At 41.6% G+C, this 25,484-nt stretch overlaps 1 protein-coding gene across 10 annotated transcripts in view; it reads left to right on the forward strand.

Moving 5' to 3' along the window:
• Positions 1-25,484, forward strand: part of RBFOX1 (RNA binding fox-1 homolog 1) — a 1,483,287-nt gene that overhangs the window by 581,055 nt on the left and 876,748 nt on the right. The gene's annotated exons all lie outside the window — the stretch shown is intronic.

Genomic DNA, 25,484 nt, shown 5'->3' on the forward strand with positions numbered 1-25,484 from the left:
AGTATTAACTACAAAATTACTTTTTCTTTTGCATTACCCAGAAGACTTACGTTAACATGTTATGAAAACAAACAAACAAACAAGAAAGGCAGGAGAGAGGAGCCTATTCTCGATGAAGAGAAACAAAAAGGGCATAAAAAATCGACTGCAATGCTGAGGTTGTTTTTCGGAAAGGCTCTAAATGGCCATTGAGACATTCAGATACGACACTAGATATTAGATAATAATTTTGAATTCAAGTGTTTTTTTCTTACCATTGTGAAAATAGAATTGTGGTTTGTAGGAGACTGTTCTTATTAGGACATGTATGCTGAGATATGGTTTAGCAAAACAAAAGATAGATGTAGTTTAGACAGACCTATACACACGTATACATATATATGTTGTATATATATGTATGTATATACAGATGTGTGTGTGTGTGTATGTGTGCATGTAGGCAAACTGCACAGACCAAGTGGATCACATCAAGTCTAAGGGGACCACAAGCCCTCAGGTCTGCATGCCATGCCCGTGGGTCTAGGTACAGATGGGAGTATGGGATGCTGAGGCCCAGGCTGGGCGATGTCCAGCAGTTTGAGCTTCCTGGACAGACACACCTGAATTCGAAGCCTCCTTCTGCCAACTGATAGCAAGTTGCTTCTCGATGGGTTTTATAACTTTGAAGCCTCAGTAAAATGGGAATCACAATTTCCCTTACATGAAATGGCTGTAAGGATGAAATGAGGTCACCTAGGCACAAACATCTGTCACGTGGTAGATACCTGCTCATACCTGTCCCCTTCCTTTCTCCAGGTTATACGCAGCCTTGTTACTATTGTGGGGGAGATATTACCAGCTCATTGTGGGCACTTAAAACTTGTTTGCATTTCACTTGATTGTTTAAGCACAGAGAAAATAATTGAATATCCTTATGGCTTTCTGGGCTATTAGCATGTTTTTATAGTTCAACTTTAAGGTCTGCTTCTAAAACACACCCGCCTAGGCACATGTTTCCTGACTAGTCTCATGCTTGTTAACCTGTGGGCTGCTGGTGCAGAGGCTAACATGGCCAGTAGATGGCAGCGCAGGACCAAGGAAAAGCTCCTGGGAGCAGGGCCGCAGCTTTAATTAGCTAAAAAGCAAGACAGGTACGCGTCTATATAGTTTTTGATTTTGTAATTTTCCTGAGCAGCCGTTGAGGGCAGCTGTTTTCATCCTTTCCCCAGTTGAAATATCAGAGGAGAGGGAATATCAAGATGCAATCAATCACTGGCCACGGCACACCCCCCGAACTTAAGTCTTGCAAACATCATCAGCTTGTGCCATCTTAGAAACTGCTGCCTCGGAAGGAGACATGGAGCTATCAGTTACTTCTAGGGCTGCCATCCCCTCTGTCCTTGAAAAGCAAGCCAGCTGACTCTATGGGTGCGATCAGGAGACGGCCATCCTGATGGGAGGCTGGCTTCTTTGTCAGTGTCCTAGAAGTTGATCTGGAGCCCTAGAGGAAGAAATTAAAGATCGCCTTAAATGTGTACCTGATGGCTAGCCCCCTGGAATGAATCACCATTAGCTGGTCAGCAAAGTAATTGAAACATGGGAAGGCTGGAGGAAAAGAGGAAAAAAATTCTTAACGATGATTTCTCCTCTAGTTGCTTCCTTTGTCCTTTGAGTGAGAAAAGCTTGATGTGAAAAAAGCTAGTATATTTTCAGTACATTGTATACGTTTTCTGTTTTTACTTAGAGTGATCTTCAAATTAATCTGTGTGTCAGGTAGTATGAGTACCATTTTACAGATGAGGAACACTGAGTCTCAGAGACATCGGGTAACTTGCTTAAGGTTTCATCATGATGAAAAAGTCTCAGGGGAGATTCAGACCTCGATCCCTTGTCATTTCCTTTTCTTCCCCAGCCTCCTTCGTGGACAGAAAGGGCTTCTAAATAAATATGTGCTGTCTCCTTTTGTATTCTCTTCAATTTCTTTATTCCTAGTCTTCTTATTAACTAACAAAATAAAAACAAGAGGTGCTGTTGGCCATTATATTGGCAATGGATGGGTCTTAGTTAAGTTTATTGGAAGGAGAGTTCCAGATTTTAAAATCACACTTTTAATATAAACTAAGCCCAAACATCACTTGCTAATTACACAGAAATAATACATTCATTGCGGAATATTTTAAAAACATAGAAAAATACAGGAAAGTAAATTGATCTTACCACTCAGGAATAACAACTATATTATTTGATGCTTTCCCTTATGTTTTTCCCCAAACCACCTGTATTGTTGACAAACAGCATTCATATAGTGTTGTGTTTATATTCCATCATGGAAGCACCTCCTGTCTCAATATTATTTTCCTTAGAAACACCACTTTAGTGGTTTTGTGTCCTCTCCCATTATATGAATATTTCCTAATTTTTTTCAGTGATTCCTCTGATCTGTATACTAGGTTGACTCCAACTTGGGAGAAATAGGTTCTCTCTGGCCTCTGATAGAAGATGCCACATCTTAACGAAAAGATTCTTTGAAGATGTTTCACATACCGATCACTGGGCTATGTACGTGGTCTGCATTGTTTTATTTAAACCCTGCAGCAACAGCAGTGGGGCTACCACTTCCTCACGGACTAAACGGAGAGAATGTGAAGGAACAATTCCCTTCAACACAATCAGGCAGGTTTCCACCCATCCCAGACCTGCCACTCCAGTTGCCAGGTTCTTGTCACTCAGGGAGGTCTCAACCAGACCAGATAATGGCGGGGGGTGGGTGGGGTGAGGGGGGCGCCTTTGACAGCAATCAGAAGGCTTCTTTCCAAATGGGAACTTTGCAGACTCTCCTGGGCTTATTCTGAACCTTTGTCCCTCCCCTTTTGCTCTGCTGATGCTTTGGGAAGCCCCGAGGACCATCCTGATGCGCACAGATGACATGGTGGTCCAAGGACCACCATGCTCAGGCCCCCCGGTACCTAGGAGGCAGCTTGTTTTTGCATAATTTAAGCACTACATAGTTTTGCCATTTAAGTTCTGTGAAATTGGTGTTCTCCCATCCATGAAATTATATACATCTTGGGAACACTTGCAGTTACTAAAGGGGTGAACACATTCTTCAAAAGGGGGAGACAACACGTGTTGATAGAGCTTACCCCAAAGAGCGCCACTCCCTCTCCTGCCACCGCGCGGCACAGAGACAGGCGTTTTCTTTTTAAACTCTATGGAAAGTGAACTCCCAAGTATAAGCTTCCCATCACATATCCAGCTGCAATTCGTTCCCTTTTCCCAGTTTCTCCCCATAACCCCGTCTCTCTTCCTTCCTTCCACACATCAAGAGACCCATGTAAATTGGGGGTCATGCAGATTTCCTGTTCTTTCTAAACCTTCTCCAGACTGTTGCTACTCACTTGTGTTTTGGGTGCCTACGACAATGATAAATAATCTTCCAAGAAATGTTTTTGATTGAATAATTTGTATGTACGTGATTTGCACTCTGTGTATGTGCACGCAGATTCTTCTCATGATGATATGACTTTAAATGTTCCTTATGTAAACACAAATATTATATGACATCATACAGAAATGCTGCTAAACTCTGTTCACTAATCTCTGCAATGTTAACATATAGGATGGCAGATATCTGGTTCCTCAAAGAATTGGACTTAGAGAAGGAACACATTTCTGTGACTTGGGGCATTTATAGAAACACAAATTAGAATTGACACCCTCTGAATTCCTGGTTTAAAGTCAGGAGATAATGGTTACCAAAGGGGAAAGGTGGGGGGAGGGATAAATTAGGAGGTTGGGATTAACATATACACACTACTATATATAGAATGGATAATCAACAAGGACCTACTGTATAGCACAGGGAACTACATTCAATACTCTGTAATAACCGATATGGGAAAAGAATCAAAAAAGAATAGATATATGTATGTGTATAACTCAATCATTTTGCTGTACACCTGAAGCTAACACAACATTGTTAATCAAATATACTCCAATATTAAATAAAATAAAAGTAAATAAAATTAAGTCAGGTGATAATCTGTATTAGTCAGGATAGGCTGGTTTGTGCTACAGTAACAAACATACCCTGATATCTCAGTAGCTTATCCATTGGAAGTTTCATTCTTGCCTCAAAAGCCCACAGCAGATACAGCTGCCCTCCAAGGCAGTTCTCTTCCGAGGGTAAATGTCAGGATTCAGGCTGTGTCTATTATATAGCTATACTTACGTCTTATATGGCTTTTTTGCCGGGTTGTAGTAACAGGAGAGGAGAGGGCATTGAGAGCTCACACCTGCTCTCTATGTGTCAGCTCAGAGTTGTCACATGACACTCCCACTTACTACCTATGGCCCAGAACAAATTACGTGAGCCCAACCTTGCTGCAAGGGAGTCTGGGAAATGTGTGCTCGGGAAAAGCAGAATGAACTGGGACTCAGTAATCATCTATCATTTATCTCCGCCACACTGCAGAATGATCCTCCTGAGCATAAGCTTTAGAAATAGCAGATGCCACGTGCTAACAAAAATATTCTTTGCAAACATACTACATGGCCTGCGCTGTGCTATGCACTTTACCTGCATTATTTCATTTAAATCCCACTGCTGTAGTGGTGGGGATGATTATTTTCTCCAGGTAACTTATGAAGCACTAGCAGTGGGTACACTGGGATTCAAACTCAGGTCTACCAGACCTTCTATCTGCAGATTCTTGACAGAGAGCTGAAGGACCCCAGACTTATCCTCTAAGGCTGCTTGTGTCTGGAATTGTTATACAAACTGGTCGTAGGACCTCTGGCTTGAATTGTTTTCCTGTTTTTGTACATGTTTATAACACCTATGAAGTGATAAAATAGACTTTGAAACATAAGGAAGGCAATTTTCTTAAGACTTATTCTCCATATTTATTGTATATGAAAATCGGGATGTATTAGATGTGGTTAATGGATAACTTTTTGTTTTACAAAAAGAAAAAAAACCTTTTAAATGGTAACTTCCTCACATGCATTTAAACACATTTTATTTAATGTGCAAAATAATTTTTACTGTTACATAAGTGATGCTTATCAGAGACCTGTCTTTCCTATAAAGCGCCTCAGTCCGTCCATGGCAATGTCCATTATAAATTCTATGGAAGGGTTTCTGTAGCAGAGATCTTCCTGAATGTGGACACACTCGCTGGGGACAGTTGTCATAAATGTCTCTGGAAGGACTTCGGTGACATGTCCATCATTCACGTTGTGTTTGGTTCCTTGCTGCAACTCCCACAGTGTGGAAATAAACAGAGAGCCCAGCTATTTTATTTCTCCGTCTTCCCAGACTCATTGCCCAGGCCTCCTGAGTGAGGGCAGTAAACTTCATCTTGTGCAAAGTGATTAGTCTCTGAACGCGGCTTCCCTTTGGGTGGTGCTTGTGAATGTGAGTGTGTGTGTGTGTGTGTGTGTGTGTGTGTGTCTGTCTGTCTGTCTGTCTGTCAATTGAGAATCAGCACCTATGAGGTATAAGAGTTGATTGGTCCCCAGAGCATATGGGCAAGCTGATAGAAAATTAGTTTGGGGTATTGATGATAAACAAGTTAATCTTCTTTAGGTAATCTTTTGAAAACAAAGCTTGCTTTATTTATTTATTAATATCATTTTTTTCCTGTAGGGAATTATCCATGACTGAAATAAAAATGCTTAGATTTGAGCCTCTAGCTTATAAGGATTTTAATAATTACCCGTGGCTTAAAACATGGGCTAATTCATCAGCAGTTTACTTTAAATAACATTGCTCTCTAAGAAGAGATTTCATTTTGTTTTATTGGAATTCTGTGATGTGGAGAAATAATGATAACACACATGCTTTTAAGTGTACATAGAGTGATAACATCACCCATTCAATATAGAAAGAAAATCATGTACAGATCTGTTCATTGACATAAATTGACATGAAAAGTTATCATACTTAAAAAAAAACTGGAGAGATTTTTAAATACAGAATGATAGTGCCTCAAATAGTTTAACATTAAAGAAAATCAACCTGTTTGTTTTAAAAATGGTGTATAAGTGAAAGACAGGTAAGAACTCAAAAATCATCCTTCCAAAACTATAACCATTAGATACTAAGATAAAATGCATCATTATTAAGACAGACTAGGGAGAGATGCATTGATTGATTCGTTGGTTGGTAGTCATAAACCTCTGTTGTTAGCCAGTTACAGTCTCATGAGATAGGGGTTGAACCAAAAAAGATATTTCCAACCCCAAGATATTTCAAGTTTGTTTTTCTTGACTTTAGAAGGAGCATGAGTCAAGAAATATACTGTCTTGAGACCATCCTTTTCCTTCCTATAAACTCACATTACTGAATTTCTCCCCCTTTGGACTCTGAAACAGAATCAGTGGAATTGGCAAGGTTGGGTTTCCATTTTCACCTCCAGTTAAATCTGTCAACCTGTGATGAGATTGGTTAGGGATCATCACGAAGCAAAATGCTTTCGAATTTGTAGGGTGGAAACAAGTACCAGCCCATGCAGCATCCATTCATGTTGTTATTCATGTGACATCATGTTCATTCTGATGGTTAACATGAAGATGTCACTTTGCCTTGTTAGATGTTGGAGAAGGTAAAAGGGATTGGGAATCTCCCATTCATGTCTTTTATATCAAAAAGAGCTACATGTCACTCACATCAGAAGATGATTTCCTGTCCCTATAAAATTATTCTTGTGGTTCCCAGAAAAAACGAATGTCTGTGTCCTGGGGGGTGGGGAGGAAGGAGATAGATTAAACCCGTAATAAATGTAGCTGATATTTTAAGAATGCTTATTTGGCTGTTACTCTGCCCTCTTCTCTCTTCCTTTCCACCTTCTCTTGTACTCACATCCAAACTTGTCGCTTTCAAGACCTATTAATTCTACTTCCTCGGTACATCTGGCATCCAAAGCCATTATTATTTATTTATTTATTTTGTGTGTGTGTGACTGTCACCCAAGTTTGAGAAAACATTTTTTTTAAGTTAATGCTGTGGAGCAGGTGTCACATTATGTGCATTGTACATAGCATTTCACATCATCTTTATGTCAACCCTAGGAAGTAAGAACACGTGCCCCCACTATCCAAGATGACCTAAATGAACAAGTGGGAAGTGATTGTGGCAGGCAGAATTAGAGCACCCAAATGTCCCTGTCCTCAGCTCTAAAGCCTGTGAGTATTTTGCCTTACATGGCAAAGAAGACTTTGCAGATGTGGCTAAGTTAAGGACCTTGAGATGGAGAGATGATCCCGTGGACCCAATGTCATCACAAGGGTCCTTAAAAGCTGATAACCTTCTCCTGCTGTGTTCAGAGGGGAGATGTGACAATGGAAAAAAAAATGTCAGACAGATGTAGCTTTTCTGGCTTTGAGGAGGAAGGGGCTCTGAGCCAAGGAACGCTGGCAACCTCTTGAGCTAGAAGACAATTCCCCCCAACAGCCTCCAGGAAAGAATGCAAGCTGCCTGCAGATGCCTTGATTTTAGTCCAGTGAGATGCCTGTCAGATTTCCACTATACAGAATTATAAGATGATAAATTTGTAATTATTTTCAGCTACTACATTGGTGGTGACATGTTACAGCAGCCACAGGAAACTAATGCAGTGACCTACCTTTGGGGTCACCCAGTGGCTCAGTAGGTATCTGAGCTGTGGTTTGAATTCGAATCTTTCTCACATGATAGAGCTGATGTGGTTCTCACGAAACTTCACTCATGTTTCAACCCTCTTTTCTTCTCACCCTCTTATCCTTGAAACCATCTGCTAGCTGATAACTCTGCCTAGAGTTCCTCCCATTTCAACCCATCCTACTCATCACTGGTAGATTGTTCTTCCTAAAACATTGGAATTCTTGACTACTTTCAGTGACTCCATGGCCTACTAAAGGAAACAGACAGCATGGTTTGACCTCCGGTATCCCTCTCCAGAATTCTCTCTCACTTAAATCATTTATTCACCTACCCTCTAGCGAAATTGGAAAATTATTTCTCGTCCATGCCCCACGATGTGCTCCACATCTGAACCCCTTTCTTCTTACTGCTTCTTCTATCTGGAATGTGTTTTCCCTGACAGCTAGTTGAAATGCCACCCTTCCTCCAAATCAGAGTAATCTCTCTCTTCCGATCCATTCAAAATCACCTCCAGCACCAATGTGGTCATCATCATCATGATGGTCAAGATTATCATCATCCCCATAATCATAACAACCATCACCATCTAACAATTATTTAGTATTGACAATGAGCCCGGACTCATTTATGTGGATTATCTTATTTACTGCTCACCCATATGAAGAGGACACTATTAGTCTCCCATTTTACAGATGAGAAAACTGAGTCAACTTTAAAAATTACCTGTGACAAGCTTAACTTTCTGTGGTAACATGAACATATGTCAACTGCTGAGATGCTGAAATATTTGAAACAAACGTCCGTAACTTGACTCCCAGACTCAGAGAAGAATTTCGTCTTTTATATAGGATCACAATGCAGCTACCATCTGTTGAGGGTTTTTTTGCCCCTATTAAATAATCCCTTTTTGGCTGCTGTTATATCACACTGTCAATATTCTGTCCCTTGTACAAGTCTCCAATGTCTGTTAAATTAGAGCAGAGGCTGGGATGTGAATCAATTTTCTATCCTATTTATCTTGACAAAAAATTTAAGAGATTATCCACCATTTGGAGTTGGCTCAGCGTAATTATGTAGATTATATCCACAGTTCTCATCCAAATTCCATTATAGAGAGAAGAAGAGGGATCTGGCCTCTCTCATCACATAAAGAATTTATTTCGGACACAAATGGGAAATGTTATCAAAGAATACCTGTTCCAAGGAAATTCCAAAATATTTTTGTCACAAACCAAGATGCAACAACTCACCGAGTCTCACACCTTCCTTCCCTCTGCTTTTCTCGGTTAGCTTTATAATTGCTATTGTTTTCCCATGTAGTAGCAAGATGGGCACCAGGAGTCACAGGCTGAATCATATCCTCCCAGCAACTACATCAGTAAGAGATATAAAAATGAAGTTCCAGAGTTTCCTCTCATTTGACCAGTTCGGGGCATGGGCTTTCCCCTGCATCAGTCACTGGGATTGAGCACACTGATTGGACAGAGTTGGTCCATGTCTCCACCTCTGGAACCCTGGGTACCACTTACGAGGCAGGATGGGAAAGAAGGCCATCTTTGAGAGCAAGAATGAGGAGTTGTTACCAGAAGCTGGGGGAATGGAGGCTACCTAGATCAAAGCATAGGTGTCACTACAGGTAGAAGTATTTGGTGAACTTAAAAAAGAAACTCTAGGCATTCCACAAGATGCATGGGAAGATTTGGTAGTAAATCAGGCAGGCTGTTGATGAGTATGGAGAGGATCATATAACTTTTAGATGACTGATATTTTAGGAAACTCTTGTCCCTGTGGATATTAATGAGTTTTATTAAAAAGAAAATAATAGAATGGCATAATTAATTGTATTTGGAAACTGTCCGATTAAATAAGTTTCTGTGCTGCAAGATTTCTCAGAGCCCTTAAGAGATCAACACACCTATTATGAAACTCAAAGAATGGAATGTGGAATGATGTGAACTCTAAATATATTTTTCTTGGATTCTTCTCCTCCCCCCCCCCGCCCCCTTCTTCTTCTCTCTCTCTCTAACTCCCTTTCTCTCTCTCTCCAGGGAGAACACCCTTGCAAAAGACTCTTATTGTGTCCAGCTTAGAGCTGTTACTCAATAAATATTCATTAAATGAAAGAATGACTATTGCTTACTTTGGGAAATGTAGTTCAATAATCGTGAATCTTCTCTCTACATCTTGTAGCAAAGATAAATAACATGTCTCTGATGTCTTTGTTGTAGTGTCCTATTTTGTTTGTTTCTTTGTTTTCCCTGCTTGAAATCTAAGGGTGCTTCTGGGTGAACGTCTCCATATGGCCATAGAACCATGGGAGGAGATTGGATATGGCGAACATGGCCACCAAGCGACTATTCTTTAGATAATTACATTGCATAAGCTTTTCAAGACATGTCCAGACTTACACATACTTATCTGATTTTTGACTGTATGTGCACATAAACTGACAAAGAAATTTACCTTGCTTGAGGCAATTCTTGTATCTAGAAAAATGTGAAAATTGAATTAAATTATAGGTAGAATACACTGGGGAACTCATTATTAAATAAAATTCTATTCTGAATATTTTTGTAGAGAGGGGAATTATTTTGTAAAGTGCATAATATCCTCTAGCTTTTATAATAGGTCATCTAAAAGTGAGATGTACAGTATCAGTAGGTATTGCTATTAGAGACACATAATGATCATTTAATTAAACAACTAATAGTTACAGTATAAATTTTTATCTCTGAAATAAGTGAAATATCCTTGCCTTTTTCATAGAGATTTTCTTTGGAAAAAAATAAGTTTTAGAATGGTGCCTCCTTTATATTATGCAATGAGTATTGTTTTATATTGAAACTTCAATCTGTTTTCTTCCTGGTGAAAAATGCTTTTTCATCCTTTCTGAAATAAATATGATCTTTGAAATTAGATTCGATGTAAATCCAAAGGTAATGAGATTCAGTTTTTCATCGCAGCTGAATTAGATGGAGAACTTCAAATATTTATTTGAGGTTTAATTTGAGTAATTTAGGAAAACATTGAGCTTCCTCATTCATAAATGATGATTACGTCTCCTCATCAAATATTGTACTCTATTCCCTTCTGCTATCAGTGCAGTCGTGTTCAGATATGAATACTTTTATATCTCAAAGGGGATTTTTTTTTTTTCATGTAACTTCCTTGGATTGCTTAACTTACAAAACCTTTAGAAATAGAGTTTGCTGTGCCTGTGTTTTGGAGTGTTTAGTTTTATAGGGGAAAAGAGGTGAGAAGCAGAATAACATTTACATTGATTTTCTTTAAGGCTGTGCTCTACTGAGAAATAGTATTTTGTCTTACTAAAGCACATGTTTAAGAAATGGAGATTGCTGTCTTGCAAAACTCCCAAAATAAACTCCAGTGGCTTAAAATGCCTGTAGCCTCTAGTTGATTATAATTCTATACTAAATCAAAAGTGACTGCATTTAAAAACTTCCATAAAGAAAAGCTTAGGCATTTCACACCATTGCTTGGCCAATGCAAGATTCTTCATTCCTTTCCCTTCAGAGCTTCCTCCAGGTAATGAAAAAACAAAACAAAACAAAACAAAACAAACAAACAAACAAAAAATATATATATATATATTCCATGAGGATATTTAAGAGTTGACTAGAGTAATGAGGCTTCTGCCTTGGTGGTGATAATATCGTAGTCACTATAACAGTGGCTACAATAGTGGACTAGGTTCTTAGTTTTGCTACATCTTGTGTCTTTGCCCACCGACTTTATTCATGACTCTTGACTTTGCTTATTGGACTTGCCAGAGAACTTCATAGTAAGCATTCTACCAACCAGGAATCCTTTGGGTGCAAGTGACAGAAACCCACTCAAACTAGCTTAGGCATAAAAGGAAATATATTGGTTCATATGAAAAGTCCAAGGGTGGGGACTTCTCTGGTGGTCCAGTGGTAAAGAATCTGCCTTACAATGCAGGGGACTGGGGTTCGATCCCCGGTCAGGGAACTAAGATCCCACATGCCATGGGGCAACTAAGCCCATGTGCCACAACTACTGAGCTCACACGCCTCAACTGGAGCCCACGTGCCACAAACTACAGAGACCACACACCCTGGAACCCACACGCCACAACTACAGAGGCCACGCGCCCTGGAGCCTGCACGCCACAACTAGAGAGAGAAAACCCACATGCCACAACTAGAGAGAAGCCCACATGCCTCAATGAAGATCCCACGTGCCACAACTAAGACCCGACGTAGCCAAAAATAAATAAAATAAATAAATAATAAATCTTAAAAAAAAAAGTCCAAGGGCGGTACTGACTTTAAGAATAGATGAATCCAGAATCTCAGTGTTGTCCCAAATCTAGTATTTCACGATCGTAAATCCGTTTTCCCCTGTGTAGCCACCTGATTCATTAATACTGGGCTAGTTTGGGTCAGCTGCTTACCCCTGAACCAATTGCTAGGACGGATGATTGGAATATATTGAAGCACCAAGCCAAGGCCATTTTCTCAACTTGAAGCTAAAGAAATAGGAGTGACCCATCTAAAACAGAAGAAGTTTGGGGTGATCCTTCGTGAAACAGACAATGTCGTCAACAGCAGGCAGGGAATGGATACCGGACAAACCACCACAACAAATGTGTATTAGAAGACCCAACCTTGATACTGGAAGACGTCCCTATATAACCCACCTTCAGCCATCTCCAGGGGTGCCATACCAACCCCAGATACTAGAAAATCAATTCTAATCAAGTGTAGGATGTGGCCCTAAGACTCAAGTCTATTATTCATACCTGTTCTATTTAGGAACCAACTAGAGAGTCCGTTGGTCCATGGAAGGTACTCAATAACTATGTCCTGACTGATCATCTTCCTTGGTAATTGAACTAGCTAGAATCATCTCTTGTCCCACAGAACACTGCCTGTGAATTTGGAGTTATTTCAGCTCTTCAGAGATCGTAAAATATGCATTTCATTACTTGTGTATTAGGAGCTGGAAGCCAGAAATCCACTTATATTTTTTCAACTCCCTTAAAATTTTATTTTCCCTCCTGCTCCAATGTGACCACCGGCTCATGTAAATATCATTAGGTAAAAGAACACAGCATTAGGACCTAAACAAATTGTGTGGGGGTAATCTATTTCTGCATCTAAGCCGGTTCAGTTTTTCTAAGATTTACGAGAATGTGGCAAAACCTGCATTCATCCTCAAGTGCAACTTTTTTAGAGCACAGAATGGATGCTTCAGCTGCATAAACTTGAGATGCTTAAGTAAGAGTATTCCTCTGAAGTCCTTTTGTGGCAGCCATAACCCAAATCAGTTCCATCAGTATCTCTTCCCTGGTTGGCCCGTCTTTCCCGGTGTGCACGTACCATGTGCTCTTCCTCTTGTCTCTTCAAATTTTTGTTTGCTCTTCTGAAATCATCATCATCAATTAATATTTGCTGGGGGCCCGTAGGGTCTAAACTGTCACTTCTCCATCTGTTATTCACCAATGCAGATGTGGTGGTCCCACCCCTTTTTGGTTTGAATCACATTGTTATATGCTATTTTCAGCATCTCCCACCTGCTGTCTTCCAAGCATTCTCAAATCCCACACCTTTGTTCTGCCCTGTTGCCCTCCTCCACAATTTGACTTTCGCAGCATTACACAATGGTGAAAAATTTAGATCCCGTACTCAGATATTGAACTCTAGCTCTGCTACTTTCTAGTTTATGTGACCTTGGGGGACTTTTGGAAGCTTTCTGACATTTGTTCCCCTTATCCATAAAAGAGGCACAATGCATGTGTCTACATAGATGGAGATTCTAGGCATGGAATGATGGTTGTGAAAATTAAGTGAGATGAAAGGTAGAGAGTGTGGCATAGTTCCTGGCGCATATCTAATACTCAAAAATGGACACTTTTTTGGTTATCGATGGATTAGAATGGGCAGGTGAGTGGCAATCGTAATCAGCGGGCAGCCGTCCTCACCCTTAGTAGCAGCATCTTCAACCCGTTTCAAAAGCACATGCAGGCACCTCGTCATGTCAATTTTAAAAACGTTTTAATCAGTATGGCAGACAGAACAATGATGACCATTCTGGTGGACATTGGCTTTGCACTCTCTTCAAGTTCACTGTGTTCAGGTTCCTCCCCCATAGTTATCCTCCCTCTTCTTTTATTTTTAAATTTTTCCCTATTCTTTTAAAAAATTTATTGTATTGAAGTAGAGTTGATTTACAATGTTGTGCCCATCTCTGCTGTACAGCAAAGCGACACAGTTATTTGCATATAGACATTCTTTTTTTATATGTATATTCTTTTTCATTCTGGTTTATCACAGGTTATTGAATATAGTTCCCTGTGCTATACAGTAGGACCTTGTTTTGTATCCAGTCTATAATATGATAGTTTGCATCTGCTAATCCCAAACTCCCAATCCATCCCTCCTCCATCCTCCTCCCTCTTCTTTTAAAATTGCTGTAAGGACCAGCAACTAAAATAAGATTCTCAGTAATGATCATGGTATATAAGTATTTTTTTCTATGCAAAAGCAAAGGCTTCAGCCAAGACAGGGCTGCTTGTCTTTGCAGGAGAAGCCTGGTTTTAAAAAGCCAAGTTTGGCAGTATTAACTGAGTTGATTTCAGCACATTATATAATGTGCCCGTAGCCCGTACATGCTGACTGGTCAGGCACTCAGGTAATAAACACCAAGCGAGCGATATGTCATAACAGACAAATGGGCTGTTTAAACTTACAGTGGGGAGAGAAGTGTTTTCATTGGCATGGAGACTTACCTGTCAATCAGCCCCTGCCCCACTCTAATTATGGACATGGCATTGGGTTGCTGTCAGGGATATAAAAGGAACCACCAGACATGGCTCTTGCTTAGAAGGCTTTTACGACCAAGTTGGGAAAATGAGGCATAAAGAGATGAACACATACAGACGCGGTAAAGGAAGACTTGTGATGCTTGTCTATAAGTGCCAAATGAGTGGTCCAGGCACAAAGTATAGCTATTCTGCTACTAGTCCTTCAGTTTGGGCTCAAAGGCAATGTTAAATTGGTGGACAGGTACAAATTTTTCTGAGTTATTGAGTCAAAACATAATTTGCCCTGGAACATAGAGGGAGATAGCTGTCATAAATGTTTTCAGGGTATCCTTTCCTTCGCTTATGATTGGCAAGAAAAACTTAAAATCTCTCTCTCATCAAATACCTCTCCCTCCCCCACTCCAGCGGTCCTGCACAAACTAGGCAGGCGCCTGGAAATCGTAGAGGGGTTTCCCCAAGGCGATTTGCTTCCTTATCAAAGCCAGAGCTGGGGACTTACTCAGTTTTTCCATTTGGGTGGAGGATATTGGAAGAGCCCCACATCCCTCATCCCCCTGTCCCAGGCCTTCCTCTCAATAGATGAACCCAAGGCTCACTGAAATGAGAAGCAAGTACAACCATCAGGGACATATTAAAAAGTGACCATAAATAGATTCCTGAAGCTAGTCACCGGATAAGACAACACCTTGAAACTCAAACTTTCATTATTATTACATTTACCATATTTTCTATACAATGTATTCATAAGTGATTAAAAGTCATGAGTAAAGGCATTGAGAATTTTTGATCCATCGAGCGGTGCAATGAGGACTTGAAGGTGTATTTTTAACGCTCTAAATGTCCTCTTTGCCTCCTTTACTAGTCATGCCCTTGGACTCCCCAGGCCTTGTTGTAGGTTGGGTTCTTCAGAAACAGATGCTCAGAAGGCTCTGCGTGCAGGATGCTTACTAGGGATGCACGTCTGTGAAAGAAAGACATAGGGAGCGGGTTTGGGCGGAGGGAGAAGTGGGGCTGTGATGTGAGCCCAGCAGAGCCAACAAGGAGCCCCAGAGTGGCTATCCTGTCTGAGTTTCCCACATTGGGTTGAAATTTCTGGGCCTCTATCCCTCACCCCTCTCAGTCATTGGATGCAGCTGCCCTGAGAAGGGTGTGACCTTGAGCTAGGAGGCTCTCTGCAGCTGAGGCTGACCCTGGAGGACCTGACAGCTGTGATTGCCTGCTGACCTCACACCCCACAGCTGGGCAGCTCATCTTGCCGTGAACGGGTGCCTGGGTGATGCATCTGTGTGTCTGCTACCGTCTCACTAACTCCATAAAGTGGGAAGACAACCGTCCCTATTCCAAGGAGTTGTTGTGAGGATTCAATGAGATTTCATGTTTAAGCTACTCAGCCCAGTAGCTGGAGGGATTATTGTTCAGTAATCCTTTTATTTAAACCTGTACAGCAAATTCTGTGGGGTTTTTTGGCCCTTTAAATACTTTAAAATTAACTTCTTTGATAAAATGTACATTTCGCAAAATTTACCATTTTAACCATTTTCAAGTGTATTGTTCAGTGGCATGAAGTACATTCACATCATTGTGCACCTGTGACTACTGTCCATCCCAGAATTTTTCCTTATTTCCAAGTGAAACCCTCATACTGTTAAATACTTAGTCCCTTTTCTTCCTTCCCCCCAAGCCTCTGGCAACCGCCGTTCTACTTTCTGACTCTGAACTCATATAACGAGTCTACTTATAATATATGGTACCTCGTGTAAGTGGAATCATACACTATGTGTCTTTTTGTGACTGGCTTCTTTCACTTAGCATAATGCCTTCAAGGTTCATCCATGTTGTAACATGTATCAGAATTTCCTTCCTTTCAAAGGCTGAATAACACTCCATTGTATGGGATATACCACGTTTTGTTTATCTATTTATCTGTCGATGGACAGGGGTTGCTTCCGCCTTTTGGCTGTTGTGAATAATGCTATGAACATAGATGGGCAAGTAGATACTATTCTTTTTAAAAAAACGGTTTCCAGCTTTACTGAGATATAATTGATATATAATATTGTGTAAGTTTAAGGTATACACCGTGTTGATTTGGTACATCTGTACATTGCAAAGTGATTACCATTTCAGCATGTCACCTGCATCCTGTGACATAATTACCATTTCTTTTTCGTAGTAAGAACATTTAAGATTTACCCTCTTAGCAGTTTCAAGTGTATAGTATCGTATTATTCACTATAATCACCTTGCTGTACATTAGATCCCCAGAATTGTTAATTTTATAAACAGAAGTTTGTACCCTTTGACCAGTATCTTCTTCGCATTTCTCCCTCTGCCTAGCCTCTGGTAACCACCACTCTGTTTCTCTGAGTTCAGCTTTCTTGATTCTCCATATAAGTGATATACTACAATATTTGTCTTTCTCTGACTTATTTCACTTAGCATAATGCCCTGAAGTTTCATCCAAGTTATTATAAACATCAGGATTCCCTTCTTTCTCATGGCTGAAAAAATATTCCACCATATGCCGTAGCACATCTTCTTTATCCACTTATCTGTTGATGGACACTTAGGTTGTTTCCATATCTTGGCTATTGTAAATAACACTGCAACAAATGTGGAGATGCAGATGTCTCTTTGAGATCAAGGCAGGTACAATTTTTCATCCCATTTTCTAGATAAGAAAATGCAGCTCCAACAGATCAAGGGACAAGGCTAGCAACCAAACTCATATCTGTCCAGCTCTACATCCAAGCTCTTGACTGCCGTCTCTGTCACCTTCCTTCTCTGACAGCTAGGACGGATAGCCTGAATATCCTCTGTCAAGCCCGAGGCTATGGGAAGTGACAGCTATTTCACAGAAAAGTTGCTCTGGCTTCCCCCTTCAGCAAAGGGAATTTTTCAAGGCTCTGTTGCCCACCTTTGATGTGAACCCTCTCTATTGGTCCTTTGCCCTCTGATTTCTGTCTCATTGTTCTATGTCTACCTCCTTGTTGAGTTCCTTCAAGCTGAGGAAATCTATCATGCCAGGCACGACCCTTACTATTCTAAATTCTTAATTCATTTAAGCTTCTGACTAACCTGATGGGGCAGGTATTATTAATATCATCCCATGTTGTGCGTGATGCAATGGAGTCGCACAGAAGTTAAAAACCTGCCTATGTGCACACACTGTGGCAGAGGTGAACACAGTTTGTGTTCCACACCACTATACCATGCTGCCTCTCGGACTGAGACAGAAATTCAGACCCACCTGTAGACACAGCATCCCCCCAGCCGAGCCTAGACACACATAGCTGAGGCGGTGCTATCATCCTGAGTCTGCTCTAGCCATCTCTGTCCACATGCTGTAGCTGGGCTTAGGTCTTCCCTATTCACAGCGTGCTGAGTAGCAAACCTGGAGGCCATTGCAGCTGCCTTGGTATTCCACAGCCCTCTTGGGTCTGGAAACTGTTAGAGGAAGGCACAGCAGACCGTCTGTGATATGGCTGCTTCTGCCTCCACCTAGCTGGAGCCAAGAGGTGGCGGGGCAGGGAGGGGGAGAGAGAGAGAGGCTGCCTACTGCCTCTGTATTTATCCCAAATCCATATATTATTTTGGAACATTCAGTATTGTAGAAATATGCAAAGGGATAAATCACTCCTTTTGCCATCTGGTCTCTGAGAACCTTCCCAAGAACTGTAGCTTCATTTAATTTTGTTGTGTTCCTTTCTCAACCTTTTTGTGCTTTCCATCATCTTTTCTTGGCTGCGTTTTGGGGTTTGTTTTGCCTTCGGTTGCTTGCTCCTTTCACTGTTTCTGGGTTTTACTTTTGAAAAAGAAATACCAGCTCTCGTTAGTCAAAGTTATGCCAGATTCTGTATTTGGCATGGCACTACCTCATGGCTATGTTTTGACCTTCATCTGGAGCCTTGGAGTGAGGTGTGGGTATTTTTTAATGCCCCAATCAGAGGCATCAACCAGCTTGATGGTCGGTAATGAGGAAGCAGTAGAACCCTGTGGTCTTAGAATTTCTTGGCAGTGCCTTTATGGCAAATGTTTCCATGAGATGAGCATGGTGGACCAAGCTGAGGCATTGCTACATGGTTCCAGAGTCCTTTTAAATGAACAAATGGGTTGGCACTCATCTAATGGGACTACAAATCCAGCAAGGTTACTTAGAACATACTGCACAAAGGTTTCTCATTGTTTGAGTGGGAGGTTGCAGATAAGCAAAGGAAGAAGGCTAGATGAGGATTTATTTAGGTAATGGATAGGAGTTGGACATCAGCAGGAACTCATATTTAGCCTCCTATAGACACAGATGCTTAAGTGTAGAAATATTTGTAGACATGTCTATATACCTGGATTAGTATGCACTTATATTTTCTTGCTCTGTCAGCTAAGAGGAGCTAGAAACAACGATACCCCAGCAGCAGTGAGCACACTTAGCACCCAGATCTTGGTTTCTAATACCATTCTCCAGTAAAGGGAACAAGGGCTCCATGGAGAAATGACTGCTTTTAGGACTGGGATATGAAATATACAAGATGAGCCTAGTACTGAACATCTTATAGTTCAAGGAAATAAGGAAATGCTCAAAACAACAGCAACACAAGCACCATGGTGGAATATGTCATAAATGGGAAATAAAGAGGCTTAACATGAGTTAGATGGTTCGTCACTGACCCCTTTTTACTCTTATTAAAAACTGGGCTCTTGGCACTAATGGCTGACTTAAATACTCTTCGTTGTGACGGGGTTTATGCTGGATATCATTTTGTTGCTCATGTGAGTAGGTGGGACGTGAGTTCCTCTCTTTGGGTTCACAACCACAGTAACGTCCCTGGGCTCTCACAGCCCAGTTTTGGAGACCAAGGCAACTTGAAACGAGGAGAGTGAAAAATAAATCACATTTCTGAGGAGAAAATCAGGTCGTTGCAACTCAATTATTAATGTGCAGAACTGTGATGTAATGTAGCAGCCCAATTAACAGGTGTCTCTTGGGGAATAATCAAGGCTTAATTTGGCATGATAATTAGTAACCTCCCCTCCCAGCTTTGGATGGGGGCCCCTGCAGGACAGCCTGATGGCTGGTAATGAGGCAGTATCACTTACTTTGCAGCCATGTTAATTGTATCTTTCTGTGCATGGGGACAAAACAGATTTACCTGTTTCTAGATCCTGGGATGTGCCACTGGTCTAATAGAGCTGTGCTCATTTTCTGGTCTTGCCAACCCTGGCTTGGCTGAAGGGCAACACTGTTACACTTTTGAGATTTCTTTAATTGGCTGAGTTGTTGTAATGGCTACATTTCAGTCTTATTTATTTATTTGTTTGTTTGTTTGATAGACTGGGGGGCAGAGTTCCAGTTTTATAAGACACGTGGCCAGAGTTGACAGGTTCGAAACAGGAAATTTGTCCTGTTTTGTGTATCTGTAATAATGGGTGACCACAGTCACCCTGGTATAGCTGTCTATCACCTCCATGTGTCCCAGGGCGCTCCTGTCTGTCACAATAAAATGCTAGATGTGTGTATAGTCACAGAAAGCAAAAACATGAACAATTACAACAACTACAAAAAAAACATAGAAACACAGAGAGAAAAGGAAAAAAAAACACATTAACTCGAATCACCCATCAACTGAGAGATATTAGCATTCTGGTATAATATTTTTTAAGTTTTACACACACACACACACACACATACACAGGTCTGTGCACATATAACTATTGATCCAGATATGATTTCTATCTGCAAAATTGGAATTGTAATGTACACACTATTCTGTTAACATGTTGTTTGCTCTTAGCAGCAGATATTGAACTGAACCCACACCAGCTTATCCTAAACTGTCTTCCTCTGAAGTTTGGGAGCTGCTGGTCTATGCTCTGAGAATTAAGCTGATAAAAGCTCCTATTTTCTCTGAAATCATATATTAAGAACCATTTTCCTTAAACTATACTTCGGAAAAAGCTCTGAGCATCTAGAGGGCTTTCCCGTTTTTGTTTTGTTTTATTTTGTATCGCTGTTGTAAACATCGCTGCAGTGAACATCCTTACATATACATCTTTGCTATATCTAATCCCTAGAAGAGCCAGAGGTCAAAGGGCATGGCTATTTGAAGGTTGTGGATCAACTTTGGGGAATTCTGTCTCCCAAAGGTCAGGTGCATTTACAAAGCCACAGGCATGTGTGAGACTCCCCTCCCACTGCTGCTGTGAAGTACATTTTTAATTCCAGGTTCTGCAACTTTAGTGGTGATGTAGGAGGCCAAAAGAGAAAGTTTATTAAATTCTTATTTATGTATTCAATTTGCATCAGGCTCCCCACCCCCCACCCCCGCCCCAAGCTCGAAGCACCGCACGGAGAACATCAAGCCTGTAACTCTTAGCTGTGTTGGTCTGAGAGAGAGGCCAAGGGGAGATGGAGGGGAAGGGTAAAGATGGAAGGAACGTGCTACACTGCAAAGTAAAACCTCAGAATAGCTATCAACTCAGGTGGCTGAGGCTCATTTGAGGTACTTTCTCAAAAGCCTAGGTCCAGAAGGAAAGCTCTTTTTCATCCCACTCTTGATTCCCTCTTGCATGGGTAGAAGGAAAGGTCACAGTGAATTTTTGTGTTTGTTTGCTGCCGACAGGCATCTGGCCGAGCAGATAAGTTGGGACAGAAGACCAGCCCCACCTTCTCTCACCAAGCCCTGCTCTCTTGTGTTGAGTTTGCCCTACAGAGCCCCCCTTCTCTATGAAGCCTAGTCATTGTATGAGCTGCAGAGACCCCCAGGATGATCAGGAACAGACACACATGCAAGCAAGCAAAAACCACTGTCTTTCCAGCTACCTTGAGGTCATCATCTATTTTCTTACTTTCCTATCTCTTTTCTTCGATGACGCAGGAGTGAACTTCTAAAATGATACGGTTTGTAGCTGACGTTTTTGTGAAAAACGTTCCTTTCTCCAAACAGCACCCGACGAGGGCCCGTTAAGATCTTTCCGCCATGTTCCTCCTGCCCCTACGTTGGACAATTCCACACCAATATATTCCCCCCAACGATTTAAGATGCTCTTAATTGCTTTACTGCAGGGAAATAGAACACCTTTTAAGCCAACAGCTGAGCGATTTGCTATGACAATTCTGCCACTATGCATTCACTTAATTTCCAATTAATCAAACATTCAATAAATCATTAGTATAATTACACCTGCTCCCATCTTTCACCCCAGCACATTAGCTCAACTCAGACAGCCCCCCGGACTGGCTGCGGGGAAAGTGCTCATTTGTCTGTCCTGGCTGGGTGCACAGCCTCACTCCCCGTGAGCCTTGAGAAATGACGGGTAAGAAATTGTAATTATTTCAGGCACCACAAGTTTGCTTGGTTTCCTTCTTCTCTGCTTCTCGCTCCAGTGCATCCCCAACAACTTAAGCCAACATCAGAACATCCTAGTAGCAGTGGCTGGTTAATTTCAGCAAGTTTTTTTTTTTTAATCATTTTTATTTCCCAACTGTGCCTCTTTTCTAATTACACCATGTCCCCAGGTGAGCGGTAATTCCCTCATCACCATATATCTCAAGCACAGATTATTAAAATAATATAGCTTATGTCATATAAATGTAACAGAAAGTATCTTAAAGATGCTTTATTGAAAGCTGGTAAATTGGTTCAACAGATGAATGTTTTAAGGCCTGTTTTTAAAAGGTTGCACAAGTATAAACCCACTGAATTACTGCTGCAGTTTCACACGAGCGGATGCAATTATTTTAAGCATCTAACTGTGCAAAAGACAGATCTGAAAGGGAAGGAGCTAAATTCTCCGAGATTAATTAAAGGGTTTCATTTTGCTCTTGATTTAAAAATAAATTTCAAGCATGCATCACTTGTTATTCTCTTGAAGAATTTGCATTACAGGGTTTTAAAAAAAACGAGAATGTTAAGCTTCACGAGTTCTTCGTACAACATAGCTGGCAGCTCGTAAAAAGAAGCGTTGACCTATTGTTGCAAAAGCGTATTCTCCTACATATATCTTTCTACTTTTCCATTTGTGAAGGGTATTAATCTTAAAACTCATTTCCAATGTAAGATGGTGCATTTACATGCATTTCCCATAAGGTTGCTCCCGATTCGATCTATGCCCATTGATTTAATTTCTTCTACCTCTCAGAGCCAGTGGTGCTGAAGGGTTTATGGTAATTATAGTGTTGTGGGTTTCAGTGGAATGGTTCCCTGGTACCTTAAGTGTGGGTTTGATTCTCACTAAGCTCACCCAGCCCCGGAGACACTGAGGCAAATATCTCTGAGGCCGGGAGCGCACAGGCCAGATCAGAATGCTGGCTGGTACACAGCCCAGAGGCAAGGGGCGGCCGGAGAGCGAATGGCCCAGGGCCACTGGCCAGATGGATCGCTGTTCTAAGGGGTCCCTTTAAGGTGAATCACTTGGTGATTTTGTGAGTTGGCAGACGGTACAGCCACCTGTACTCACCGCGAAATGAGACACGGGCAACCTAGTGGTCTGAAATATGCTGCTCACCCTTTGAGGGACGGCAGGGTGTTGCATGAGGCGACATGCCTAAGGGGATGGGGTGTGGGGAGGCAACCACGGCCAGAAATACCCTGGAATTTGAGTTGGACTGAGCAGGGTTCAAATTCTGAAAACCAAAACGTTCATCTAAAACAGCACTGGCCAAGAGAACATGATGCATATGTCATTTTAGTTTTCCTAGTAGCCACATTCTTAAAAAAGTGCAAAGAAACAGGTGAAAATGCATTAAATGCAATAATATATTTCCCTGTAGTTCACTATATCCAAGGTATTATCATGTCAGAGTTAATATAATATAAACGTTAAGGAGATAGCTTACGTTCCTTTTTCCATACGAGTTCTTTTAACTCCACTGTGTATTTTATACTACCAGCACCTCTCCTTTTGGACCAGCCGCATCCCAAGTGTCCAGGAGTCACCCGCCTCCTATGGTGAAGGCTGCCATATTGGATGGTGCTACTCTAGCTCATAAGTGATCAGGATACTCCCAGCTGCAGGTGAAGGAAACTAGCCTCAAATTAGCTTCAGCAAGAAAAGACCATTTGATTTCAATGTAACTGAATCTAGAAACCCAAACGTTGCCTTCAGGAGAGTTGCCATGTATAGGCTCTGGTTGCTCTTACGTGGACCATTAGAGGGTAGGAAATTGACCCTTGGCAACCCCAAGCCTATGTGGACCTTAAGTTTGTGACCCCAGGGGATGAGAGAATATCTTCCCCGATAGTTCTGGCAAAAACAAGTTCACTGAGTAAACAGACAGGCTTAGCTTGTATCACATGCCAGGGAGTATTCTTTCCAGAAGAGAAGGAAAGGGGGTGATGGCCAGGTCCATCAAGGCTCCATACAGTAGACAGGGACATCCCCCCAAAAAACACTGTTGCATCAATCCACACATACCCGCTGCAAATGCAGTGATAACAATCTGCTTTAAAAGTTACATTAAGAACTGCTCAGGCCAGAACTTTGGAGTCATTCTTGACGCCTCTATTTCTTAAATATCGTGCACCTAACCTCTCTCCCAGGAAATCCTGTTAACTTCCACATATATCTAGAAATATCCTCCTTCCCACCACGGGGGCCATCGCTGTGGTTCAGGTCCCATCATCTCTTGCCTGGATCACTGGTACGTCCTCCTACCTCTACTTTCACTGAGGGAAACCTCTCCTCCCCCATGCCTTCCATCTCACTAAGAATAAAAGCCATTTCCCACAAGGCCCCCACGCTCTGACCCCTACCAGCTTCCTCACCTTGTCTCTTGTTACTTTTCTCCTCACTGACCACCGCCCCCCTCCCTGCTACCCTGGCCTCCCTGTCTAGACTCGGTCCTCCTTCAAAATCTTTGCAGTTGTGTTTTCCTCTGCTTGGAGAAACCTTTTCCTGCTACCTCCCAACTTAGGTCCTTACTCAAATACCACCTTCTCACTGAGACTTGTCCTGCTCAAAATTGCATTGCATTTCCCTACATTTCTCACTCTGCATTCTTGCTTTTTAGCTATTGCATTTGGCATTTATAACATAGCACGTATTTTAAGGATTCTCTCTCTCTCTCTATCTCTCTCTCTCTCTCTCTCTCTCTCTCTCACACACACACACACACACACACACACACACACACACACACTACATTGTAAGCTCCTGAAGGCAGATATTTCTGTTTAGTGCAGTGTTTCTATGCCTAGAACAGATTCTTTCGAGAGGCTCCACAAATATTTATCTAATGAATTACTTGTGTACTTGGAATGTGGAAATATACAATAAAGAGTAGCCATCATCATTATTTGTCGTCAGAGGCTGTTTCCACATACAGTGAGGATAAAAAAAAAAAGGAAAGCTGCTATGAACATGTAAGTGCCGGTGCACCCCCCGCCCCGTCTGCAGTCTGGGTCTGCTAAGTATTCATTACCACGTGTGCCTGACACCACATTCTTGCAGTGGCGCATCTGTCCTAGGCGTGGACGGGCCAGTCTGCCTCGTGACTGGGCCACCCTCATAGCATTTGGGAAGTTTTACTGGGCACCATCCTGACCCTTCTTCTCATCCTTCTAGAATTGTTTTTCCCCAGCCTCTCCATTTCAGTGGATGGTATTATCATCTCTCCGGTCGCCCAGGACATCATCTTCAAAAGCTCAACCAAGCTGAGCACCCAAGCCTCAGTCCAACGCCTTCCATGGCTGGAAAACATAATTTAATCATTCATTCTTGCATTTATTTTTTCAGAAAACTTTCATTGAAGTCCTGCCATAGGATAGGCACCCTGATAGGCACTGCAGTCAGAATACTTCCTAAGAATCACTAAAAATATGCCCACTTATCTCCGCCCCCTCTTTCTACTTCCTGGGTCCAGACTCCATTTTGCAGGTGGACTATACGCAGTATCTTCCTCACCAGCCTCATGTTCTCTCTCTATCTTGCTTTGTCTCCTGCCCAGACCCAGGGTGATCTTTTCCTTCTCACCTGCAACTCTGATCACATCACTCCCCTGTTCTCCAAGAGTAACTCGGGGGACTTACCTGGTGGTCCAGTGCTTAAGACTCTGCG

Source organism: Delphinus delphis, chromosome 15 (genome assembly GCF_949987515.2).
Source record: "Delphinus delphis chromosome 15, mDelDel1.2, whole genome shotgun sequence".
NCBI classification, from domain to species: Eukaryota; Metazoa; Chordata; class Mammalia; order Artiodactyla; family Delphinidae; genus Delphinus; species Delphinus delphis.